Raw genomic sequence first — 9,640 nt, 5'->3', positions numbered from 1 at the left:
CACCTGTGGCTTAACTTAGAATGCCGACTAGCTGTTTTATTAATCCCGTGTCAATCCAGCAGTGTGTGACGTTGAAACGTAACCAAACTGCCGTTGATAGATAGATTTATCATCTATCCCAATGACATCCAACGAGCTTGGTAATTTAGGTACAGAGTCTAAGCAGGCAGTTTACGTGTGTGTGTGAGCGAGTGCAGGTTTTATCGAGTGCACCCCAATCCCATCGTCCTCAAGTGCCTACAGATTACGCAGTTTCATCGGCAACGGCCATACCATGTTGAAAATACCGGTTCTCGTCCGATCACCGAAGTCAAGCAACATTGGGCGTGGTCAGTACTTGGATGGGTGACCGCTTGGGAACACCACGTGCCGTTGGCGATTTTTTTTTTTACGTCACTATTTCCAGCGTGTTCTAATAAGACTTATGGGATATTATGTTCCCTTCCCTATTCCAGCTATAGCTTGGATGATGACGCCGCTGCATAATTGTAGAGTAATTGATAATTCTTAAGTACTTGCAGCTCCGTATTGAAACTTATGACTGGTAGCATATTCATATGAGACGGTTCACTTCTCTGCGTTTTCTCGAAGAAGGGAATATGTATTCAGGGGATTGTGAACGTACCTCGCGCTCTCCCTAGAAGTTAGAGACATTTTAGGTAAAGAATGTAATATACTGTACATATATGGCTAATTAAAATCCCATTAGTTACTACATTTCAGTGGGTAGTACAAATTCCATAATGAAAATATCTCTGTCCTAGTAGTTGTATCCTTTAAAGAAGCTCGTTGTTTTCCCATGATGAAGGGCAGAACTTGGTCGGTAGAAATTTAAACAGACTGCATTATCAGACCAGGCGTTATTTCAATATCAGCGTTTAGTTTAGGAAATATAGCAATAGCGGAGTTGGGAGAAGTAGTTATAGCATGTACAGTAAGTATAAACAGTTCGCTGTACTGTACAGTGAATATAAATATTTGAATGTACGATGGCAAAACATCAGACATACAGTACGTAGCTCACATATCTTAAAAAATAAATAAATAAAAATAAAGAAGACATTCTGAGGAGTGAGTGGAAAGTGCATATTATAATGAATATTTTTAACTCTCAGTTGACATTGAGAGAGAAAGCCATGCATCGGGGAACCGGTGACTGTTTTTGCGTTACCTTCTGCTATTGGCGTTGTTGGTTAGTAACGAATGAAAGAGGTAGGACGCGGAATCAAATGTCAAAAAACGATAGGGAAATAATAGTAACTGGTTGTATTTCGATCGAGCTCGGCGTGCTGATTCACCAGTGGGGTGTTTCACAAAGTTTACAATCTTTGGAAATTGTGAACTCTGTTTGTAAACTTCTGTTTCACAATCTTTGTTTGTAAAGGTGGACTGTACAAAGGAAATCAAATCTTTACGAATGAAATTTTGCGCTCTTTACAAGTGATATGTTTGTTTCACAACGAAGGAGTAATTTTACAAACGTGTAAACTAAACTTTACTAGTGAAGTTAGCACATTTTCTACAGTAGCCCTGTTGAAATAGCTTCTAATTGTGAATGAAAAAAATAAACACATATGTATAAAATCAATTTTATAGTAACAGGGTACCATTAAGAATTACACTGAAGCAGTTGTGATGTTATTGAGTAGTTCTAGCGACTCAGACGAAGATTTTGCATTTAGGCCTAACGTAGAATTTTCCGGCCACGTTCGTATCATTGTACGAATATTAATGAAAGGTTTCGAATGAATCCCGCGCTATACTTCAGAATACCGCGTTAGTTCTTATATACGAGGAACGTATTTAATAAATACTCGCACTTAAAGAAGAAAAACTTTGCACCGAAAACCAATCACTTAATAATGCAATGTCGGCATTACTTACGCAGTATTCTGAAGTCGTTCCGAATCCCATTTCGCTGTAATCTCTCCTACAAGATATGGGACATCACATGCAACATCTGAAAGGGAAAAGTGGTGCCCTAACCACAAAGCGAGAACTGCATTGGTTGCATAGTAGCTCTCAGTTCCCTGCGTTAGCAGATAAGAACGGAATTTATAAGATTACAGTGTGCAAAAGTTCACACATGGTAGTTGATGTTGTTACAAGATTGAAAAAACTCGAGGCGGGTTATTGATCACCGAATGTGCTTACTCGGGCAAAGGATTTTTATGCTCCTCCTGCTGGGTTCCCTAATGTTGGCGAGGTTATGGATGAAACAATAAAATATACTGATGGACCAGCAGAGAGCGAAGTTGATTTTAATGGATGGACATGTTAGCTGCTCTATCAACTGCATATAACTACGTGGGTCAAATCCATTATTTATCAATTATTTGAATGAATTTCGCGCTAACTTTCGTCAGTTAAGTCGTAGGCTAATTAATGCATTGGTATGCTCGACCAATTGCATGCCGCGAAACTCCGTTGTCGCCGATGTAGCAAAATCTAAATAAAATATATATAAAAAAATATAAACATGTCCATCGATAGTTCTAAAATTACAGCTACTTTACCTCTGATCCTTAGTGATTTTTGTAAACTGTCGTTGGCGATTTTGTTCAACCAATTATGCGTATTTGTAAGTTTGTTTCGCCGATTTTGTAAAGTTCGTTAAAACATACAAGTGAATAAGATTGCATTGTGAAACACAGTTAACAAGCATATGTAATATTTCCGTTGTTAATTGTATATTGTTAATTTGTAATTTGTTAGCGTTGTGAAACATGCCCCCATTTACCTTTAGAGGTAATATCTACATTAATATTTAGTTAAAATTTAAAGAAATTTTAAACGAATGGAAGCTGCATTTTAATTCACCCCAAATTACTATGTTCCCTTTCAGATTATCAGCTGTTGTTGTTGTTGTCGTTGTTGTATTGTAAGTTCTCACTTATTGTTAGCTAGCCGTACCCGTTCGCTCCGCTCCACCTGTTAGAAATAAATATAAAGTAATTACATAATTAAAATAGGACGACTGATCCATGGAACAACTTTTACAACAGCGCAAGATAATCTGCTTCGCATATTACCCAATTTTTTTTTAGCACTGCATTTATTGCATATATATTTTATGTATTTTAACACGATTCAATTGAGCATAGTTAAAATATGAATTATTAAAATAATGGATTGCCAAGCTAAAGTACTATTACTGCATACTAAATCAATACACTCTCGTTGTTCGTTAATTCTCTGAGATTAAAATGCGTGTACATAAATATTATTTTAAGAAATACAGAAAACGAATGTACAAAATAGCCTATCAAATTTTCTGTGCATAAGAAGCTATTTTAATCTTACCTGTCCTCGATTTACTCAGACGTTACTGTAATAACATTATAGCATTATGTCCATCTAGAGAAACTACAGTTTCCAATGGTGAAATAATAACTAATTATACAAATCAGTTAATTTACGAGCTTGTGATATTACTTCATACAAACACAGAAACATTCCCTGTAGGCTATGTTTAATAGCTTTCGATTGTTTGTTGATGTCCAAGGCCCCTGTTTCGATTGTTGTTGTCCAAGGCCCCTTATAGACGAAGTCATTTGTTCTTAATTCATTGCACCGTCTTAGATAGCGTTATTTTAATTTTAAAACTCATTTATCTCATTAAATATCAGTCCTATCAAAATGTTGTAAAAAAATAAAACTTAACGGAAATCATTTTTAAAGGAACATCTGTTATGTAACATTTTTTCTCAAATATCAATAATAAGCGAGATATTTCGATTTATTTAATTAAGGCCCCCTTATAACCCCCCTTTTAAATAAAGTATTTCGAATGCCATATAGCCTAAAATCTAAGTTACAACAAACTTAATTTATATTCCAGTTTTCATATAAATCGGTTCAGCCATTATCGCGTGAAAAGGTAACAAACATACAGACAGACATACAAACAAAATTTTCAAAAATGCGATTTTCGGTTTCAGGGTGGTTAATTATATATGTTAGGACCAATTACTTTTGGAAAATCGAAACTTACCAGAAAAATTTCGGCTACAGATTTATTATTAGTATAGATAGTACGAGATACGACCGCAATTTTGTACGACTAGTGTAATGAAGGAATGCAAAAAATTATTTTGGAACTTTGCAATGTTAGTCTATCATTAAAATAAAATTAAATCTTAATTCGTCCCTTTTGCAGGAGTCTTCTTCATCCAGTATGTTGTTGGCTGATATGGAGGAGGAGGGGGGGGGGGACATGCTCTAAAGGGATAAAATTTGCTTAGCAAATCGATATGGTGACTAACGCTTGCAATGCGTCATAGCTATAATTGTACTGCGCGGTAATTTCAGAGTAATAAGAGTTCAGTTCAGGGATCTGCTAATTTCTTCATATTGTGTTCGGCAATGGAATAGTACCGCAGTAGCATTAAGAGGTTTTTATAATTTGAACTGATATGTGCAGGTATATTGACCCCCCCCCTCCCACCGCTGGCCGACGCGGACTGCAATGACAACAGTAAGCCACACGTCATACGTAAGCCTTTCTTCTTCTTCTTCTTCTTTGCTCGCCTGGCAAATACAGTCTTGGATTTCACATATTCAATTTTTCACAGTCCCAACTCCCTTGCATGGACGTGTTTTCACGTACCTTTAAAGTTTCTCCTCTCATTCATTCAGTCTATTCGCAAGCCTGAGGGTTTTCCGTGGTTTTCCCTAAGGAGCTAAGACAAATGTAGGGATGAGCCCAGAAAGAAAAGGGCATTCACTTCCTTAGACCCTGGTAACTGCTCTTTCTAGAGGAAGGAGGAGGAGAAAGAAACCCCCCCACCCCCACCGACGTGGACTGCAATGACAACAGTAAGCAACACGTTATATGTAAAGCCTTTATTATTATTATTATTATTATTATTATTATTATTATTATTATTATTATTATTATTATTATTATTATTATTACAATGGGACTAAAGGTGGTGTAGATACACTATGTCAAATGTGCCACAATCTTTCCTGCAATAGAAAGACGAGGCGCTGGCCACTAGCAATATTTTACAACATGCTAAATATTGCAAGTATAAATTCATGGATAATTTATAGTTAGAAGAACTCAGAAAACAATATCAAGAAAACAATTCATTTTCCAATTGTGTGAAGAGCTGACAAAACCGTGGATGCAGCACCGCTTTGCACGTCCTACTTTACACCGATCTCTGCGGGCAACAATTGAAGAACATCTGAACATTGCTGTGCAACAACAATGCCAGGTAATGCAGCCAGATGGTGAACGTACTGTTTGCTATAAATGTCCTGCAAAGAAGAGGAGAATGATGACAACATTTTGTGGACTTTGCAAAAAGGGGTTCTGCAGAGAACATCGCGCTGTTGTTTGCACTAATTGTAAATAGGACAATAACATGAACGTAAAGACTTTATGACAAACTTAAAATTAAATGAACACTAATGGCTACGAAATGTGTAAAAGTTGTTAAATGTGTGATATTGAGTTGATTTCAGTTAATTAAAATGTGAGTAGTAAAAATTACGAATGCTTACCTTTAACATGAGTACAGTGATGATTACCTGTCTAGGGTTAAGTAGTCGCGTGGTGAGTTTAGGAATTCCCAGACCACCTCTAAGATTGTTTAAAATAAAGGTATTGTAATCGTACGTTTCTGTCTTTTGTCAATAGTAACGTTGACCTTTCTTTTTCGAGAAAACAAAATCTGTTGTACAGTTAAAGGTACTGAAATAGTAAGAAATTTTCTGAAATCCCCACGCGTTTGCAAGTGTAAGTCTCTGTTGTAACCTGTTGATTTACGAGAGACTGTGTGTGCTTTCGTACAGTGTTTCTAAAATGTGCAGTAACGAGTCAGAAATCATTGGAATGTAGTGTAGGTGTGTTTGTTATAACCGGGAATCAATCCGCAGTACTTGACCAATCAACTACGGGAAATATCAGAAAAATTGGCAGGAGTTAGCAAGAAAAACAAAGGTAAAATATCACGTGAACGAGCACCGATACCGAGCACTATGTACAATATACCCTAGAGAAAAAGACAAGAAAACAAAAGTCAACCGCTGCAAGTGTTACGAAGTGGTGTGTGAAACATATAATGAAGAATGTCTGCGGGAAGCGCATCTAGTGAGATAAAGGGTGAAATGGAGGATTCTGCTAAAAATAAAGAAAGGAAGAAAAATGTTTACAGTTAATACAAGTATTGTTTTCTCTTGTGGGTTTATGTTTAGTATAATAGATGTGTGTGTGTGTGTGTGTGTGTGTGTGTGTGTGTGTGTGTGTGTGAAAAAAGTGAAAAAAATAACAGGTCTGTAATAATAATAGTTAATAATTCTGTAGTTCACTGCAAAAACTGTATAGCCATAAAAGGACAGATGATAATAACGTTGTTATCTTATTCTTGCTGCTGTGTAAGCCTAAGTTTCCACGTGAGGGATAGAAGAGACATGACAACATATAGCATTACAATTTGTTTAATGTGTATAAATTTCTTTAATACTGATTTTTCTCAGAACAAGCTGTGTGAGGGTTAAAGAGTTCTTGCACTGAAGCTCAGAATTATTTATTATTATTATTATTATTATTATTATTATTATTATTATTATTATTATTATTATTATTATTATTGTGTGAAGAGTTGTATCGGAAGTGCTTTATAGACTAAATTAATAATTTCTATCTTAACTGAAATATTTACATTATATTTCACACAGTATAGTTACAGGTAGCATAAATTCAGATAATGGTTTTTATATGGGAATCTACTTCTTGTGTTTAGAGGCTACATTTATACAGAGTTAATAATTTCTCCCCTATGTAACATATTTCCATGAAATTTTATACGCATCTATGCAAAAACGAATTATGCTCGTGTAATTAGGGAATTAGGGAAAAATTAGTTTTTCTGATAATTTTTAATGTTTTAATAGAAATTATGCTCCTAAAAGATGACTAGCCTGCCATATTTTTCGCAGTTGGTAACAAAATGCTAGATTCATGGATATACTCCATAATTTAGTTGTTCATTATATGTTCAAGAAGTGTTGAATTTTTCTTGGAGAAATTAAGCTCCTTCATCCAGACTCTGAAAAGTGGCTGCTGTCGAATTCGTAAAGCGCCACCAAGAGATGAATATAACATCTAAGTTTGCAGGATGTAGCAGCTAAATTTTAAGCCGTATAGAGTTTAATATTTGATTAATGTGTGGGTAGAAGAATTGAAAGTTAACTCAGGTTTACTTGTAATGCACAGCCTGTTAAATATGTCGTAAAAAAAAAAAAAAAAAAAAAAACTAGTTGCACAAATCTCAGTAAACGTGCCAATTAAATGAATGCTAACGTATTATAGATTGCTTTTCGCGTATTAAATGAAAGTACACATCTTGTCCTATGACCTCCATAAGGGAAGGTTTAACAGTATAAAACAGCCACTGACCCCACGAACAAAAATCAACTGAAGAGCGTGACTTTAAAAAAAAAACTCATGTTTTGTCCCACCTCTTACTGATATTGATGTTTTGTATGCTGTTGTGCACAATGCCTAGCTTTTGTTTAAGCCTAGATATTACTTAAACTTCGGTTATGATGAAGTTGATTTTCTTACATAGTTTTGCGTTCTGGACAACTGTGCGCCGGCATCTCTCGGAACATCCGAGATCAGGTCCCTATCCCCTCCACCGCAAAGTCAAATAGCGTCTGTCACTTGATTTTGAATATTAAACAAACATACCATCACGGCATTTCCGTTATGGCATCTGGTGTCATCAATAAGCTACAAATAAAGGAAAGAAAGAAAGAAAGAAAGAAAGAAAGAAAGAAAGAAAGAAAGAAAGTAGCACAGTCACTGTCCTGAACAAGGTACGCAAGTATTATTTTAATTAATGCGTATCGCCTACCAGCCGCCGAAACTATTCGACAGGAGAGTGAATATCCTACACGGTCCTGTAAAAATGTTCTGAATACACTAAATGACGTGTAATTTTTTTTCTATTATTAGGACAATTGAACGTGTCATTGCTCCTGCGGGTTGCTTTGTTTCACACCACAGAGAATTCAGGTTCTCAACCCCCCGGGATTCTAGAGATAAGAGAGCGATGAGGTTAAAGGAGTAGGCGTTTGTTCGTGTTTTTGTTTTTACTTTAGAAAAATTGCGAAACGTGACGCAATAGCGATAAGTTTTATGAACAAGTTTGCTGAATCGACCAATTGAAGGTAATTTATATTTTGCTAAAGAAGAGAGGAGATTAATGAAATCAGTTATTGTAATAATCGTAGTAGATTGAAGGAATTGTTTGTATTCAAACTCCTTTTTGAAATAAGCTGCTCGGATGCTTATCAGGGTGACGGTTATAAATGTTATCGTAATACCCACCCGAGGTCACAAAGGTCACAGTCTTCCGCTTGTCCTTTCCTAAGCAGACCACGTCTGTACTATCGAAAATAATGAGTCACAGTTATAGTTTCGTGAAAGTAAAAAATGTTAGATAGGAGACAAGTAGCTACTCTTATACAATCATAATCACATTTTGTATCCAATATAGTATAAACGAGCTACATGTAAGTACTGTGTAAAGTTTCATTAAAACAATATATTATATATGAGACAAGTCACTAATTTTTGTCAAAACGCATCGTCTATAAAGGGGTAGTTTCTCCTCTTATACAGTAGTGACTATAGTGCGAAGTTTCATGGAAATATGTCACATTTTTAGTCCAGCTAGATTTGCTTTCTGGACCACTTTGAGCCTTGGCGCTTGTGATCGGTCGGACGGAGGATCACTCGTCCCGGCGGCGTTAACCCTTAATTTGGTAAATATATATAATGTGCAATATTATAGAACTGTGAAATTTTTTTTTAATTTTCCTAAGAAACTTTGTTATCCATCGTTCTATTAAAAAATTGTTTATTAACCTATAGGATACATTGCGATATTTGTCAAACAGGCTGTGGGAAAATGCTGATACGGTGAGGAATGGAAAGGGAGAAACCATTTATATTATTGAGGTGACCTTGAACTGAGGGTAGTAGGAACGAGACCTGGAGTACGGTACAACCGGCTCTTCCGAGAAATAACTAGTGGCCCTGAAAAGGGCCTTTTTGCGGGCAGGAGTACCTTTGTTAATTCAAGCCCTCTCGCCGCGGATGCGCCTAGCCAGCTGAATATCCTTGGGCATAATGGTCACGCGCTTGGCGTGGATGGCGCAAAGGTTGGTATCCTCGAAGAGACCGACGAGGTATGCCTCGCTTGCCTCCTGCAAGGCCATTACGGCTGAGCTCTGGAAACGGAGGTCGGTTTTGAAATCCTGAGCGATTTCACGCACCAAGCGCTGGAAAGGCAGCTTGCGGATGAGGAGCTCGGTGCTCTTCTGGTAACGACGGATCTCGCGAAGAGCAACTGTACCAGGGCGGTATCGATGGGGTTTCTTCACGCCTCCAGTAGCCGGTGCGCTCTTCCTAGCGGCCTTCGTTGCCAGCTGCTTTCGTGGAGCCTTGCCTCCCGTGGACTTACGCGCAGTTTGCTTCGTACGTGCCATCGCTTACTCCTTAGTCCTCGCAACCCAAGTTGACGCAATACAGTCGCCCCCGCTGCCCCCAAGAGGGGTATTTATGTCTTCGCCCGTTGAGAAGCCACGCCCCTTCCGTAATGTGATTGGTCCGCGGGTT

General features: G+C 37.2%; 1 non-coding gene across 1 annotated transcript; it reads left to right on the top strand.

The window, feature by feature from the left end:
• The first annotated feature begins 259 nt into the window (after window positions 1–259).
• LOC138693896 (5S ribosomal RNA) lies at window positions 260–378 on the top strand. Its single transcript, XR_011330582.1, has one exon. It is a non-coding gene; the product is annotated as a 5S ribosomal RNA (ribosomal RNA).
• The last annotated feature ends 9,262 nt before the right edge of the window (window positions 379–9,640 follow it).

The sequence above is a fragment of the Periplaneta americana genome, unplaced genomic scaffold (genome assembly GCF_040183065.1).
Source record: "Periplaneta americana isolate PAMFEO1 unplaced genomic scaffold, P.americana_PAMFEO1_priV1 scaffold_24, whole genome shotgun sequence".
Classification (NCBI taxonomy): domain Eukaryota; kingdom Metazoa; phylum Arthropoda; class Insecta; order Blattodea; family Blattidae; genus Periplaneta; species Periplaneta americana.
Note: the sequence above shows the minus strand (reverse complement) of the source record. Positions and strands in the feature narration are given on the sequence as shown.